The following is an 18,109-nucleotide window of genomic DNA, read 5'->3' as shown; positions in this document are numbered from 1 at the left end:
GGCTTGGCTCTTAGGAATCACCCAATCCAACCACTGTTTCAATGAAACTCCGACACCCATCGGACAATTTGTTGTATTGAAACACAAAACCCTTTGGCGAGTAGATATCCATAAGATTGCCTAGGTTACTTTGATCTGCCACTAAAATATTAGTATGGTTATTAGAAAAGAATTCGAGGTAAAAAAGGAATCGTTAGGTAGTGGCAAACCTTGCAATAGCAAATCCTAGGTAGTGTGAGAATCCAGCTAACGCAGTAAGGGCTCAGTAACAATGGCAAATAATGAAGGAGCAACATGACATCCTTGTTGTACTGAACACTTGAGCAAAACTGATCCATAACAATATCGATTGATAAAAATTAATGTTGATCCATTGGTAAATATAACCCGAAGCATGCAACAAAATTAATCACTAAATCCTGACCTGTGCATTGCTGCAATGATGAAATGCCAGTTAACATGGTCATATGCTTTCTCTAGATTAAGGTTAAGTCCAAATGAACCTTCTGATTTTCGGCCATGGCAAAGTCAATGGACAACATAAGTTAAGGACAACATCATGTATGTTCCACCCGAAAATGAAGCCATATTGCTTGAGATGGATAATTTGGGCCAACACATACCTAATGTGGAGTGCCATAGCCTTTGCCAATATCTTATATGCTCCATTCAACATAATTAATGGAGGTCAGTCAACTGGAGGTAATCTTTTAGGAAACTTGGGAGTGAGCTTGATTACTCCTCAGTTTATTGAATGAGGGAGAGACCCAACCTGACAACAACTAGATTTGGGAAGCCAACTAGCTTTCAAAGGAAACTAGATTACACTCACTTTGCGAAAATGAGCTTGAAATTCAATATTGAAAATGAAAGTAATTGTTGTGTTCACATTTTGCATGTAACACACAAATAACCAGACATTCGTGTGTGGGGATAGTGGGTATGTTGCCTCTCTCAAATTCATACGAGCAAGGAATGTGCCCGACCTTGAGTTTACAGAATGTCGCATTCAACACATATGAATTTGCATTTAGTACATAGTAATATGCATTCATAGTACTTGCATAGCACATAGGTTTTTGAAATTTGAACCTTTGAATCTTGAGGCTTAGATCCTTGTTCATGTTCCGGAGGTTACTGACTTAGCTTGTTGAACTTTAGATTGCACATTGTGTCCCTCTCTCTCTCTCTCTCACACACACACACACACACACACACGCGCGCGTGCGCCCACCCGCCACACCCCCCCACTTTTTTTTTTGGGGTGAGTCCCCCCCCCCCCCCCCCCCCCCCCACACACACACTCACTCACTCACTCTTGGCTATGCCCCCCCATCCCCTGCTCTCTCTCTTTCTTTCTGTCTCCCTTTCTAATTCATAATTCATAATTGCAGTAAAAAGTCAAAGGTAACATCTCTCTTTTTGCTTGGGCTAAATCATGTGTACCTCTCTCCTTTTGATCAAAGTTTTAGGCAAAATTGAATGTACAAATCTCTTTCACTCTGATTCTCATTCAATTCATACATAATTGTAGGCGAACATTAAACATTTCGAGCTTGTGTGCTCTATATCAACATAGAAATGCTTGACAAAAACAAACCCTCCTCTCTTCCTCTCCCCTCACCACTCAATCTTTGCATCTGCCATAGCACGCTGCCTTATGTCCTCTTTTCTTTGTTCATTGTATTCTTTCACCTACACTAGACTTTTAGTAGTGATACTTGACAAGCCGAACGAGTGCAAATATCTTTTGGGTGAATTCATGTAATAAAGAAAAGCAAAGTAACAATCTGTTGTTGTGATCCTAATCACCATCAATATTAATGTGTTTGCACTCTTCTAAGTCTTCTCCACTGGCAACTTCATCCACATCCACATGACCTTTGATATGTCATAGCCACTTGCATTTGACAAAATAACATCACCTCTTTTAAAAAACATTCTTTGCAATAGCAGTGCTAGCATGTGGTGGAAGCTTCTCTTGTTGTGTGGGCATCCTTGGAAGCTTTCATTTGATAATAGCACCACACTTTTTTGAATAACGTATCTTGCATTCTTTTCAATAGTATTGCTAGCATCTTGGGAAGAACTTTGTCAATCATAAATCCAGGTCGATCAAAGAGACTTAAACTTTCAAAATCCCTATATAGGCACTCGAACTTCTTCTATGTTAGTTGATTTCGACGACTTGTAGAGAGCTGAACGATGATATATACCACAAATTTTGCCCAATGATTTGCATTTGTCGTAGGCTGAAGGCGATATTGGTGCTCTTAAAGACATGGGAATTTTTGGATATGAACGTCAATGCTACTCTTTCTGCCTTGAAATTCTGTGAGTGAAAGTCCTAATCTGACTTTCTTATTGGGTTGCTCTATTTTTACAGCTTTGAAATTGTGGGAGCGGAGGTGTGTCTCACCACTCAATTTGGACATAGCATATTCAATTGTTATTCTACCTCTCATTTCCATTGGGAAGGAACAAATCACAAATAGCTAGTGATAGATTGGCCTTGTTTTTAAAGGGGGGGGTAAAATGGTAACATCCATCAATCGCTTCCCTGGATTCACCAATCTTGAGTGGTTGTAGAAAATAGGTAGTTAATGGTGCATTGCTTAGAGTAGACAACTAGAAGTGAAGCAACAACAATGTGGGTGACATCATGTCAAAGACTAGGAGGTGAAGCAATAGCAGTGTGGGTGCTGTTATGTCAAACAATGGAGATGCTAGAGACCTTTACAAGGTTTTTCTTCTGCAAAATGTGTTGCTATAGTATTAATAGTTGCTGTAGCAGTGAGTTGATAGAAGAGAAGTAGAGTCCCCTCATAAAAATACATAGCAGAGATAGAATAATAACTTAAAGGCTATCTTAGTGAGTGTCACTATGCATCTAAGAAGAGTATTTGTAGTAGCCAACACGTTTCTCACCCATAATATGTGATTGCTATATAAAAAAACATCAACCAATATTATTACTATCTGAAAGCAGCTTACTCTTATGACATTTTCTTTTTGATTTGCTCCAACATCATTTCGAAGCATCTCTCTATAGATAGAAATCTACCACCAAATTGAAGAAATTTGCAAGATTTCGAAGCCAAAATTGATGGATTAAAGTCTTTAAATTTGGTGCATTTCTATTCTTCCTTTTTTTGCATCAAAATTAGATAGCATCATGTGTGGATTGCAAAAAATCAATGTAAATTCATGCTTGGCATACCTGCAAATTCAAAGGGGTTTTAAAATTGGCCTAAATCAAATCTATTGCTTTTTCAATTTGAGGCCTCCTCCTCTATCAAATTGAAGCCTCTAGCACTTATATTTTGAGAGTCATGAGTTGACTACCCTAGGAAACTATTCCCATTGACTTTGTCAACATTGTTTTCCAAGTCACTCATGCCAAAATGGTTTGAAGTGATGTGCAGAGACAAAAACAGGAGGAGCTCGAGTTAGCTTAAAGTTATGCAAACAAAGGGAAGGGGTGCCTACATAAGACTTGATCGACAACGTCCTTGGCCTCTTGAAAATGGGAATTGGAACTTGATAAACAGTGTCCACAGCATGCTGAAAAGGAGGCAAGAGGAAGAATTGTCTTGTAGATGATTCACTAAATAGTCATAATGAGAAAAACTAATCACAGCAAGAGGCTCTGAAGTCAGCTCAAAATGAAGTTGAGGGAAGTTCAAATCAAGGTCCAAATCAATCTAATGGTTATCATCAACAAGGTAATGAAAAGGTTGATAAATGGTGGCCTCAAGATGTAACTCTTGATCATGACTCTAGGGCCATAGTGTTTGCTAGGCATGCTGCTTCTACACAAGGATTGTTTAGAATGAGTCCATTGACGACCATTGTCATGACCTACATGCATTTTCAAAGTTTCTAACATGGCAGTTTAAAGCAAAATGTCTTGACTACCTACAATGATAGTAGGCATTAGGAAAAGAACCAAACTTAATGAAAACTGAAATCTCTCAGCCTTCAATTGTTGTGAGCATGCTTCTGTCTTCGATCCCATAGAACGCACCCTTTCGGAGTCACCTTCTTAGCTATGTGGGTGGAATACATAGGTTTTGTCCTAAAGTCGATGTAATGGCCTCAATTTCTCCCAAAAACAAAGAGAATGAGGGTGTCACACACATTGTGTAAAAAGATGCATATGACTTCTTGCGGTGGGCAATCCTCTACTTTTATGTGTTCATATGGAGTTGTGTGAAGATTTACACTAATGTGAGGCATGTACAATGGTTTTTCCTAGAGTTTCTACATTGGATATTTGCTCCATAGTATCTCATTAGGTCTATGTTTAGTTAGTTCCAAGTATCAATGTTTGTTAGTTCTTGGATAAGATCTACGTTTGTTAGTTCTATGTTTAGATCAATGTAGGTATACACTACAATTGTATGTGGAACATGCACATGTTCTCATTTTTTACCATGGATGGTGCACATTTGTCCCACATTTGTAAAGAATTGTGCATTGGTGGGTATATGTGTATATGTTTTGTACTATGTTAGTAAGTTCTATATCCTCACAAAGTTTCATATGTTGTGAACATACTTTGTGGTGGGGCATGCACTTTCTCTTATTTTGAACTAGTCATGTTGCTAAGTGCCAAAAAATTGTGCATTGGTGTATGTGTACGATGGTTATTATTATTTTTGGTTTTAGTAAGGTCTATATACTTGCAAAGTTTCCAATATAGTTTCTATGATGGGACATTCATACTTGGTCATCTTGACCATGCATGGTGCATAAGTGCCAAAACTTTGTGCATTAGTACACTTATGCCATAGGTATATGTGTCTAATGGTCATCTTTGTATATCCCATTTTTTGAATAAGCTCAATATATTCACAAATTTTCATAAGGTTAGACATTCTTTGTATGGCGATGTATGATTAGTTTCTCATTTTTGACCATGCATGGTACACCTATTAAGAAATTTTGCTCATCGGTATGCTTATATCATATATGTATGTGACTAGTCATGAAATTTTGCTTAGAACTTTGAATGAGTAAGGTCTATATATTCTCAAAGTTTCATAAGGATCATAGATTTTTATTATGGTACATGTGCATTTTCTCATTTTTTTACTACGCATGGTGCATGTGTTAAGAATTATGTACTTACATGTTTTTTCCCCCCCAAAAATGAGGGTTTGTATTAATAAGTCAGCCAAAGGAGGAGGCTTTGTTGAGAAACCATCTCAACATCATGTATTAGATATGTTCATAGCACTAACCCAATAGAGTGTTATAAAGGAAAGGGCTAGATACCTTAACCCTAACCCTGAAAGGGTTTTGGATATATTCTACATTTTCAACTAAATCTAATGTACAATTAGTCATTTGTGGTGTGCTCTCTAGATGTGCTCTCTCTCCTCATCTCCACTCTTCTCCTCTTCCCTCTTCATATTTTGTCATGGTATCAGAGCATCCCTGCCTTCTACTGAGGCATTGCGATCCTTAAGAGAGAGTGATTGAGAGTTATCTTGAGTGATCATGAGTTCCTTCTGTTCACTTCCGTAGAGAGAAATCCATCCATTGAAAGAAAATTTCCGTTCATTGTGTGTGATATTGAGTTGGAGAGATTGAGAGATCGAGTGTTTCATCTTTTATTCCGTTGATGAAAGAAGATTTCTGTCCATTTCCTTTAATTGAGAGGTGTTCATTCTTTTATTTCTCCATTGTAAGAGATATTTTCATTAGTTTGAGAAGTTTATGAGAGAAAATCCATTCTATTCTCACTGTACTCTCTGTGAGGAATGTTCTAAGAAAGAAAGAGAAAATATATATTTCTTTTCTACCAGGCTATTGCCTATCTAAAGCCCTACCTAAGCTGCTACAGGTGGCTATCTACAACCTAAGCAGTAGAGATCCTCCAAAGGCATAGCCAGGCTTCCCACGACTTTGCCTTGACGGACTACAACAGCTTCTAGTGTCTCCAACAAATTGAGCTATGGGTTGTGAGCTACAAGTGCCTCTCAACCGTGATGTCTCCTAATGCGCTGCAGAATCCAGCATCACTGGCCTTCTTGGAAGCCTCATGCACACCCGTCAGCGCCACTACCTAGCTCCACGATAGCCTCGATCTGCAGCTCTCAGCTCCATTCACCGCCTGCCTTCAATAGCCGCCTCTCCAACGCCTTCTCTGCATTGATGGCTCATCTGCATGCTCTACTCAGTGCAGCCAAAGTAATAAGCAAACTTGCAGCATCTTTTGATGACAACTAGCCGCCATCGCCTCTATCACTGACCGCCATATCTGGTTCCAGTCCGCTACGAACAGATAAAATCTAGATATGTCGGCTCCAATGGCTCATATGACGAGCCCCTATAAGCAACCTCCAATGAGTCCTATGCAGCAATGGCTGGACGCTCCTGGCTCCTACAACATCAATACCAGTTACTAGTAGACAACTTTCACAAGACGAACTGCCATCCATTAGGCTCCTAACTTCTACTCAGCTCCATGCTCTAGCAAATGGTGCTCCCTACGTCCTTGCAGCACCCGTCTCCAGGCTTCTTGCATAGCCACAGTCGTCAACAGCCTCGACCTTGAAGCTCCTGTGACTTCTTCTGCCATTACCAATGTTACAACTCTTGAATAAGAGGCTTTTTGCTGATTTCACCCAGCCACGGTTTCACAGTGATCCCCATATCGTGACTACTCTTTGCTTTTTCATCACCCTGGAGATCTCTCTCTGGAAACCTCCCCCTAGCCCAATGCTTGCAAAGTGGCCTCCTCTTTTTGTGCCATGTGTCCCACAAGGGACCTTACCCTTCTAGCCCCCTCATGGGCTCCCCTTTGCACCTCTTAACTAATGTCTAGGCCTAGGCGTGACCCTAGACCCAAACCCTCTAGGCCTCATAGTATGCAAGCACCATCAAGCCCTCTGGTTTCCTGCCTAACCACAATCAGAATACATGGTTTTGGGATTATGGTTGATGTAACATTCCCTTCCCCTTAAGAATGGTTTACGTCCTCAAAAACAAAATTGGGAAACCTCCTCTAGAGATTGCTTACCCTTTCCCATGTTGAGCTGTCTTCAGGTCTATCTTTCCACTTAACCAGACATTCTTGCCATATTGTGTGTCGCATTATTTTTTCTTGTCTATCTAAAATTCTTTCTAGTTCATGTGGTAAAGCTGTAGGTTTAATGAGTTCAACTAGGACTTCATTTCCAATGAGATTATCATCATCTCCTAACTTTCTTTTTAGCCTTCTAACATGAAAAACTAGATGTACTCTACATCCCTCAGGTAAGGCTAATTTGTAAGCAAATTCTCCAATCCTCTTAAGTATTGTGAATGGTCCACAATAGCTAGGAGACAACTTCAGACATTTACCTGTCTTTAGAGATTTTGAAGATTCAGGTACCTTAAGGAAGACTTTCTCATTTACTCTATGCGACTCCTCAGTGAAAGCCTCTAGATTAGTTGGATCCCTATTTCTAATTGCATTCCATATTTAGAGAAGTGAGGATCAAACTCACATTTCTTCTTTAAGGACTCTAGGAAATCATTCTGAAATTGAGTAAAACTCAATTCAATAACAATTGGCATTTGGCTAAGAGAGTCTGCTACCACATTGAACTTCCCTTTCCTATATGTCAATTGTATATCAAAATCTGGCATTAACTCAGCCCATCTAGCTTTTCTACCTTTAAGCTCTAGCTGATTACAAATCCACTTAATGCTCTCTTGATAAAAAATGATCTCAAATTTTGCACCATATAAGTAGTGCCTCTACTTTTTTAAAGCATAGACTATAGCATATAGTTCCTTCTCATATGCTGAGAAATTCTGTTGGGCACGATCTAACTTTTTGCTTTCAAAAGCCACTGGTCGACCTGTTTGTATATGTCCCAAGCCTTCCATGCTCTTTCTAATTCATTTTCCGTTAAAAACTCTTTTAGGAAGGCTTGTTCAAACTCAGTCCAATACCTAGGAATTCTATCACTCTCCCTGAGGCTCATCCACCATTTATAGGCTTTATTTCCAAGGGAAAGACTTTCTTCCACGGCTTGATTTTCAGGAGGTGCATTCTTGAGTCGGTGGAAGTCTTGCCACTTTTGCAAGAACGTATTAATCGCATCTTTATTACGCTCCTTTTCTTCCCCTTGAAAATTGGCGGTTTCAAGTCCTTAAGGATGTTCGAGGTTTCTCTAATCGGCTATCTTAGTTATAGCTTTAGCTAGGGTTTTGAGTGTTTCACTTATAACTCCTAGCTGTGTTTCTATATGTTCCAAGTTTAGTGAATTCTGTATATGGAATTCCATAATCACCATAGTCAATGTCCTCCATTTCCATGTTATCCTCTTGAGTTTCAGTTTATACCTCCTCATGTATTTCCTCTCCAACTATTGCTTATCCCTTTCTAGCCCTTTCCTCGGCCTCTCTAATCATTTCATCCCTTTCTTGAAGTTGTCATTTATAAAAAATGCATACTTTCTAGAAATAATAAAGCAAAACACTTTATATCAAAGAGAAAAATGCGATGCGCACTTCTGTGGCATTTGTTCGAGGCATTGGATTTGTCTTTGAAGTCGTCTTGCTTTCTTTGATTCACAGACTCGCCTTTCAATTCCGGTCTTTTACTTCCCTCGACCTCGAATTTTGAAATTCCGCTTTTAGTTTCTTCTTCTTTGCGTTTGGCGAGGCTTAGAGAAGAAAATGATATGGGCCTTGGGATTTTTTTTAAATTTTTTATAGAGAAGCTTAGAATGTTAAAAGGGAAGCTTAGAATGTAGAAAGGGTGTAGAGAGGGGGCAAAAAGAGGGGATGACGTGGCTTTTGCTAAAGGTCCAAAGACCTTAGATGATGTGGCACGTCGCAGTTTGAAAATCATTGCATCTCGTCTTCTTGATTTCTGGAGTCTGGACTCTGCGCCATCACTCAGGCCTGCAGATTTTAGAGAATAGCAGATTTTAGAGAATAGCAAGGCTAAGCAAGCTATGTACTGTGCGCAGCAATTGCAGCTTATCTCCTGAAATGACTGTGAGATACAGTGAGTATGAGCTCGCGTTACGAGGCTGGGTTCACAGACTTAGGGAGACTAAGTCCTAAGCACTACGCAGAGTGATCAATTGGAGAACATCGCGCCGATTCGTGGGCTGCTGTAGTAACCAGTTTGCCGAACGATATTGTAAAGCATCTCTCAATCTCTGATAGCCTTCGTGAGGCAGCTGCGCAATGTAGATACTATTATTTGCAATACCATTTAAGGCTCAAGCCCAAGGTTGGGACTCGGGAGTCGAGAGCTTCAGATACCAATGTAACGTGACCTCGAAATCAGATTTCTGAAAGGCTACAACAGCCAGCTTTTATTGACGCTCTCCACTGATGTCTCCACTCAATCGATCATGACCAGCTCTGATACCAATGTTACAACTCCTGGATAAGAGGGCTTTCTACCGATTCCACCCAGCCACGGTTTCACACTGATCCCACTCTTTCCTTTTTCATCACCCTTGAGATCTCTCTCTGGAAACCTCCCCCTAGCCCAATACTTGCAAAGTGGCCTCCTCTTTTGGTGCCATGTGTCCCACAAGGGACCTTACCCTTCTAGCCCCCTCATGGTCTCCCCTTTGCACCTCTTAACTAATGTCTAGGCCTAGGCGTGACCCTAGACCCAAACCCTCTTGGCCTCATAGTATGCAAGCACCGTCAAGCCCTCTGGTTTCCCGCCAAACCACAATCACAATACATGATTCTGGGATTATGGTTGACGTAACAGCCAACGGCCTCCCACAACTCCATATTGCGCAAACTACTCAACGTCCCAACCGAGTCCACATGCAGCTGACCTCCATCTTGCTTCTCCAACTGCAGTCGACTTCTCCAACACGTAGCCCCGCTCATGAATTGACGGAGTTCACGCCAGTAATAGAATATAAAAGATTAAGTAAGCATCGAAAAAGATTTCGATAGACCTCCAATCGACACATGGCACATACCTTATCCCAAGGTCACCACACAAGAGAGGGTGGTGAAAGAATCACCACGTGGCACCCTACCCTCTACCACATCAGCAACCCATCCAAAGGTGCCACATCATCTTATCTTGCCAACTCAGCACCGACTACCATGCCATCCTTTGACCAAGTCAAGTACCACATCAGGTGCCATGTCAGCATCCCTGAGCATCATGCCAAATAATCACTACCAACTTAGCACTGCCATGTGGTAGTCTCCTGCTAAGCACACTAGCCTCTTCATAGGCACTACATGTGAACACAGTTGCCAAGTAAACAATTGCTCCACTAGCACAACTCTTGGCAGCAGGCACACCTCTGCATTTGACTCACCTTGCCACATCATCACTAGCACCCTTTTTGCCCCTCTACATAGATCAAGCCATGTCTCTTGATCTAGGAGAATTTGAGGGCACTCCAAAAAGAAAAAATGCTTGATTTTTTGTGCTCTATGCGGTTGTCACATAACACACACATTTCGGCTCAAGTATTACACACTTTTGAGCCTTGATGAGAAATCCACTTCTTACATGCACATCAGCCTCTACATCAACGCATTTGACTAAGCACCTAAAATGAACAAAGAAAAGGGATTATTTATTGCTTTTACATCGCTCAACAGTTGGCCTAGATCTAGTTCAGAGTAGATTAGATCATCCTTACATGAGATAATCCGCAAAAGCCAATCAAAGCCATGCCCAAAAATTCCTAAATAGTTCCTACTCGGAGTCAGCCCCTTCGCTCACATGTGGTTTTACATCATCACATTTCCTGAAACAGTGAGCAGACTTCAGAGTGTTCATATGCATTGACTGATTGTTCAGTGGGAAGATAGCACATGATTTGATTTCACACACACATGCCATCATTATAAAACCTATTTGGCTATTTTCTGGCATCGTGCACTTTATTCAAGCCTTGTAAAGCCTCTTGGCTATTCCCAAAATCATTTGCCATAAGCCTTGTAACATATTGGATTATATATTACAGCTCTATCTTCACCAATAGTTCATATTTCATTTGATACTGTCAGTATATTACTGTTGATTTAGATAGTTATTTCACAAATACTTTGAGTACATTTCTTGCACAATGTCTATGACTAGCAACGCCAATTTGGAGGCATCTGCTAAGCTAGACAACTCCAATCATGGCACATGGAAATAACGAATGGAGACCATTCTTGTACTTTAGGACAAATGGTAGTATGCCAATGGATCTACACCTAGACCATTGGTTGATCTAGCCAATAGTAGCTCTACCCCACCCATTGCTACCAGTGGGATCTACAATAAGATCTATAGCTGCACCAACAATGTTCGCACCTGTAGCAGATCCTGCCATTGCCCGAGCATAGGTAGAATGGGACAAGAAAGACAAATATGCATATCATTTGATCAAGAAAAATGTGCAAGTTGTCAACTCAACACAGTCAAGACATCAAAAGAAGCATGGGATATGTTCGCAGCTCTTTATGAGTCCAAGAACACTTCTAGGATTCTAGAGTTTCCATAATAGCAGTGAAATAGGTCATGCTTACGTACTCATGATCAAGGATTACAACAATCAACTCACACAGTAGGAGAGACCATGAGTCCCACAAAAATAAAAAAAGTCATCTTGAATGGAGGGATATGGGAATCCAGAGTATTGCCATTCAATGGCGAATTCCAACACTTGAAGTGCTCCAACCAGTGTTCCTTGGTGAAGAAATTAGGATGCAAGCCATTCACACACGCAAAGGTCATTCCAATGATCAAGGATTCATAGATTCAGATAGAAGTAGAGGCACAATAGAGGTAGATCATTTTAGCAAAGTGGTCATCATCAACAACAAAGTGAGAATCAGCATCAGCATCATCCTTAGCAACATCAGCATCAGCAAAGAGGAAATCCTTCCAACCGAGGAAGATTCTAAGGATGAGGGAATGCATCCACCAATGTGTCAAACATTTAGTGCAACTATTGTCATAAGTTTGGACACTGTGAAAGAGATTGCTGCAAGAAGTAGTACAACCAAGGCAGTCAATCCAGTAGCAATTGAGGGAATTTCCACGGAAGAGAAAATCATCATGGTGGACATTCAAGTCACAATCATTATGCTAATGAACCTGAGAACATGTTTCTTACAAGCAAGCATATGCAGAAGATTGAAATAGTGTATCTTGACATAGATTACAATCCAAAAGGAGAATGCAATTATCAAGTCGATCAACCAGATTAGGATCTTTGGTACATTGATAACGGTGCATCATCTCTTAAGACAAAACATCGGGAATGGTTCATAGAGATGAAACCATTAGAAGGACATAAGAATGTCATCTACATGGCAGATAATATACCAAATCTAGTTCAAGGGAAAGGCATTGTCCCTATGAACAATTCATTGGTACGAAATGATTGGTGAAAGATGTACTCTATGTTTCGAAACTCAGCAAGAACCTCTTATCAAGTGGTCAAATGACAGAACACAACTATCAAGTCATCTTTGATGGAGATGAATGCACGATCAGAGACAAATCCGAAGGATATCAGGTAGTAGGAAGGACGCTTATTTAGAATACTAGCTTCTGTACCAAATTTGCATGCCATGTCAGCTCAACTGCAACAACAAATGCCACTTTTCGCAAAATGACACAAGAGATATGGACATATCAATTTCAAAAGCTTGATAGAGCTCAAAAATCAGAATATGGCAATTGGAGTTCCAAAACTTCAGTTTCTTGGAAATGTTTGTGAAGCATGCTACTTTGGTAAACAAAAGCGTACCAATTTCAACAAAAGCACCTCTTGAGTATGAGGTATTCTTTATTTGATACACACAGATGTATGGGGTTATGCCCAAACCCATAGCATCAATGGTTCACTTTACTACTTGACTTTCATTGATGAATACAACAGATATTGTTGGGTCTACTTTTTGAAAGAGAAATCTAAAGTCTTTTCCAAATTTCAAGAATTAAAAGCCATGGTAGAAAAACAAACAGGAAGAAAGATCAAAGTCATGAGATTAGACAGAGGAGGTGAATAAATGTCTTCAGCATTCATGAACTTTTGCAGAAGTAATGGCATTCAAAGACAATTCACATGTGTAGATACTCCTCAACAGAATGCAAGAGCTGAAAGGAAGAACGTTACTTTAGCAACCAATGCTAGAGCAATGATCAGTGAGAAGCATCTTCAGAATTACTATTGGGCAGAAGCGATTGCCACTACAAACTACTTGCTTAATTGGCTTGCGACCGAACGAATCGATTCAGGGTATGACACCTTATGAAGCATTTATTGGACACAAGCCACACATTGGGCATCTCTGCATATTTGGTTACATAGCATATGCCTACATACATGACAACCATCACAAAAAATTGGATGCAGAGTCTCGCAAATGCATCATGGCTGGCTATAGTCAAGAAAGCATACAAGTTGTATGATCCCATCAACCAAAAGGTCATCATCTCCAGAGATGTAATCTTTGATGAGGAATTAGAATGGAAAACCTCAAATACATAGGAGATAGACACATCGATTACTCAGTCACCCACAAAAAGGGTTGATAAAGAAGGGCAAGAATTGCCAGAAGCACCCTGAGAAGAGTAACAACAACTCAGACGGTCTACTAGGGAAAGTAGACCACTAGCCAGATTGACATATGCTCCGAAAGGCAAAGCAATCCAAGTTGAAACCACCAATTATGCTCTTATGACTACCATCATGGCTACAAAAGAGCCATTGTACTTTGAAGACGCAGTTGACAAGCCAGAATGGCAAATTGCTATGAATGAAGAAATTGAAGCTTTGTACAAAAAAAATGCTTGGAAATTATCTGACCTTCCACCACGAAATAAGGAAATAGCAAACAAATGGGTTTACAAATTGAAGTACAATCCAAATGGAAGCATTGAAAGATATAAAGCTAGACTAGTTGCAAAAGGATTTGCACAGTAATATGGTTAGGACTACGATGAGACTTATGCTCTAGTAGCACAGATGGATTCCATACCATTCTTGATATGACTAGCGACACTTAGTAGGTGGAATGTGTACCAACTCGATGTCAAGAATGTTTTTCTCAATGGTTACCTAGAAGAGGAAGTCTACATGCAACAACTAGCAGGTTATGTTGAACTAGGAAAGAGAGTAAAGTTTTCCATCTCAAGAAAAGACTCAACGGATTAAAACAAGCACCTAGAAGTTGTTACAATAGAATCAACAAGTATTAAAAGTAACGATCGACAAAATGTTGGTCCATATTTGGCTCAATTTAACCCAAGGTTGGACCCAAAGTCATTGCATGTATGGACTTAAGCAAAGGATATCCTATGGAATATTGATTGAATTTGTGTGTGGTTTAAATGACTTGATGTTCATCTAGTTAACTAGGATTAGCTAGATATTGATTTAGATTTGACCATGAGTTTACTAAACTGTGGGTTACTTTAATTTAATATTAACATAACTCAAGATCAACCTAACTTGAGGTTATGTAGAACTTGGGCTAAAGTGATTCATCCTAGTTCCAAGTTAGGGGTTCCCATGTCTCAAGTTCCAATTTCAAGATTTTATTCTTTTTTTTTGTTGAGAAAAAGGGGCAATTTATTAAAGAGAAAAGATGGGCATAGCCCTACAAGCATTTTAAAAACCAAGTGCCAATTTTGAGTTCTTTATTGAGGGTGTTCTTGCTTCTAGCAACCAATGAGAGTAAAAATCTAAGAAATCTTGGTTCATGTTTCAAGTAGGTTCTAGATGGGTTCCACATACTAAGATTTGGTAAGGTTCTATGTTCTGGCATCCATCTAATGTATGGTTAAATACAAGTTGAAATTTACCCTAAAAGTTTTGGAGGAGGGTAATCTAGGTTAAGAAAAACTACATAAGAGACCCTTAATTCTCCCTTCATTCACTCATTCCATCCTATTTCTGATAGACAAAGAAAGAGGAAAAGAAATCAGATCTAATCAAACTATTTATAAGGAAACAAAGGAGACAATTTGTCTAGGTATTTGCTTTATTTATTATTCTTGAAGACCAAGTGAATTATTTTTTCTCATAGATCACAATCTGAGTAGATTCCATGAGTGAAAGAAAGAGTGGAGTGAGTTAGTTCTTTGCACAGAAGCAGAGAGTTACAAGGTTGTGAAAGTCAAGGGAATGACTTTCTTATTATTAGTACAGATGGCTGACTTGCATGGAAGAGAGAAAGAGATGGAGAAAGATGGAGGTTGCTTACCTTTGTCCTTTCAACTTGTAGCTTGTTGCTATCCTATGCTCCTCACTTATTCTTTGTAATATATAAGTATAAGGACGTCATTGTGTTACTTTGGTAGGTATCTTAATCTATTCTTTATCATTGTTTAGGGCAGATCTTTATATTCTCTCTTTTGTGAGGTGCATAATCTCTTTCTCACCTATTTCTTCGACTCATGTCAAGTTTCTTTCATTGGAAAAACATGTCAATGTAGGGGTCCTATTTATATATATTTTTTCATGTGTATAGCTATGTTGTCCCATAGGTCATTTGGGTCAGAATCCTCCTCTCAACCTATTCATGCTCATCTAACTCAGACGAAGTCATGAGCAGCTTATTGAGTTTTATAGTTGGCTTTGATTGCAATAGTAGGATATGCTATTGAATCACATAAGCACTAGGGACTTGGTGTTACATGACTGTAGTTTCCACCATTAGACACTGAGATGTCATTGAGGGTCACTCCACATCATGGTTGTAGAGAGGACAAGAGGATGACTAGGACAACTGTGGACCATGGAGAGGGCACTTGTTGCGGAGGGCTCACTAAGGCTGTTGAGCCCGCATGTGTTAGCTACTACCATGATATGTGACCAACAAGTGGGATGGCCACACCTTGATACCGAGACAATCACCCACCCCTACCCCTATCGTGCATCGTGCCCTAAGACTGTCATGCACCATGACCCTCAGAGTGATGTTAGAAATCAACCACACCAACAATGGTCTTGAGGACACCATTTGGACACCTTGTTATGAGGTTCCCATGTGGATGACATGAAATAGATCATAGAGGATGATAGAGGATCTCATGCCATGTCATAGGTGCAATAGATAATAAGTATTATCTTTGACATGGACATATTTAAAGATTGGAGAAGACAACTTGTTGAAGACCAGAACCATGCCATAGATTCGCTCCATAGAGAGTTTCTTGTGCCTTAGCACCTATAGTTTAATAGGAGGTGGATGTTAAACTGCATGCAAGCAGAGTTCCAAGATAAGGGGAAAGATAGACTATCACACCCTCCTCATGTATCTTAAAGGATGAGCATAAGAGAGACCATGATAGGTGGAGCCGGTAGGAATAGAAAGCACACAAAAAGCCATACGTTTTCATTTTGGGAGTGGTGAAAAGGGTTACTTCATAGCATATTTTGTAATTATCGTTATTACTTACTATCTTGTCAGTTAATGCATTTTGTTTGGTCTATGTCCTTTTTCATACCTATTCTTTTCCTTCTCTCTTCTCATTGGAAAACTCTTGTTGTTGTAGGCTCATGTGGTTAGTTGTATGCCAACCAAGGATAAGTATAACTATGATTATGCACATATTACTTAAGATCTCTTTGACTAGCTTGAGAATAAGGATGACAACTCCATTAGGATGTAGTTACATTTGAGGTGAGTCGTTAATCACTCTTACTTGAGTAATGTAGCTAGCTTCTATTAAGCTAGATAATGCTCGTGTACTTAATAAACTACACTAATATTCTGGCCCTTCCTCCTTGTTTGCGTTCTCATCTCTCATCCGTGGTTGGGTATCTCACTCTTGCAATGAAGGCTGAGCTACACTTCCAAGATGGTAGTGATATGCAAGTCTTTGTTCCTATGATCAATGGAAGAGATATTGTGAGTTGGTGACTTTTTGAATACAAACAATTATTTGAATCACTTTAAGTCCTTGGATTCCATAATTGTCATAGGAGGTGGCCCTTTTCTAAGCAAAAACCTCCAAGCATCTGAGAGAAGGACAAAAATTTCACATTTCTACTTCAGAGAAAGGCATATTAGGGTATGCTACTAAAACCACGCTTCTCAGAGAAACTAAATGTCTGTCCATAGATTTTGGCTTAAAGATGGAGAGCTTCATCTAATAATGAAAATGATGTTAGGCATGGTGGATACTAGGATGGAAAGGATTTTGAAAAAACCCACATGCAGAGTGGGTTTCTCATAGAAAATCCCCTCATAACTCCTATGAAGAAAATGTCTCATAACCCCTCTTCATGGGGGGTTTCTCGAGAGAAACTCATTTGAAGGAAGTAGATTCATCATGAAAATACCTTGGACTTTGAGGAATGCTCTCATCACCCCTTTTCATGGGGGTTTCTCCAAAGAAAGCCATTTGTAGTAGGAAGCCTTCTAAGGTAGTTTCATTGGCCAAGCTTGGACAACATTTTTAAAAATGTCATAACTCTCACATCCAATGTAAAAAAATAATCATTTAGCCACTAAAATTGGAAAAGGCCATTTGAGCGCTTCTACAAGGTTATGAGTTATAAAATATATCATTTAGAGCCTTAAATTCTGATTTTAATTTTTAAGAGTATAAAAATAGTCATATAATATATTTAGTCTTAGTAGATTTTTTACTTTTTATTGAAATAATCATTGATTATCATCCATGAAGCTTCTAATGAGGTCCACAAAAAGTGATTCAAAGACTCTATGGACCGGAGGGATAATAAGATATGGTTTTATGGAAGTGCAATATTTAATTATTGGGTCATTGTAAAAGCCTTGGTTGTTTATGCTTTTTAATTGTGCTTACTTAATAGAATAGAAAAGCTATAAAATTCAATCTACTAAACACTCAACACTCTAGAAATAGTTAACAAATTGTGTTCTACTAAACACTCCAAAATGAAAATGAAGAGATAGAATGAATTTCTAAGGTAGTTTCTCTACTAAACACTCCTTGAGTGTGTTGCTAATCTTGAATCGCCCATAAATCCTTGCTCATACAATTTTGCTCAAAGGAAGTGCAACTCCATTGTGGTACGATGTGAGCCTTGACATGCAACTTTGAATGCGAGAAACCCATGAGTAGCAAGGTGTTTGTGGAGATAGAAAGCTCCAATCCCTTGTGGGTGTTGAT

The sequence above is a fragment of the Dipteris shenzhenensis genome, chromosome 1 (genome assembly GCF_047967505.1).
Source record: "Dipteris shenzhenensis isolate YYH24624 ecotype China chromosome 1, Dip_SZ_1.0, whole genome shotgun sequence".
Classification (NCBI taxonomy): Eukaryota; Viridiplantae; Streptophyta; class Polypodiopsida; order Gleicheniales; family Dipteridaceae; genus Dipteris; species Dipteris shenzhenensis.
This window is presented reverse-complemented; position numbering follows the sequence as displayed.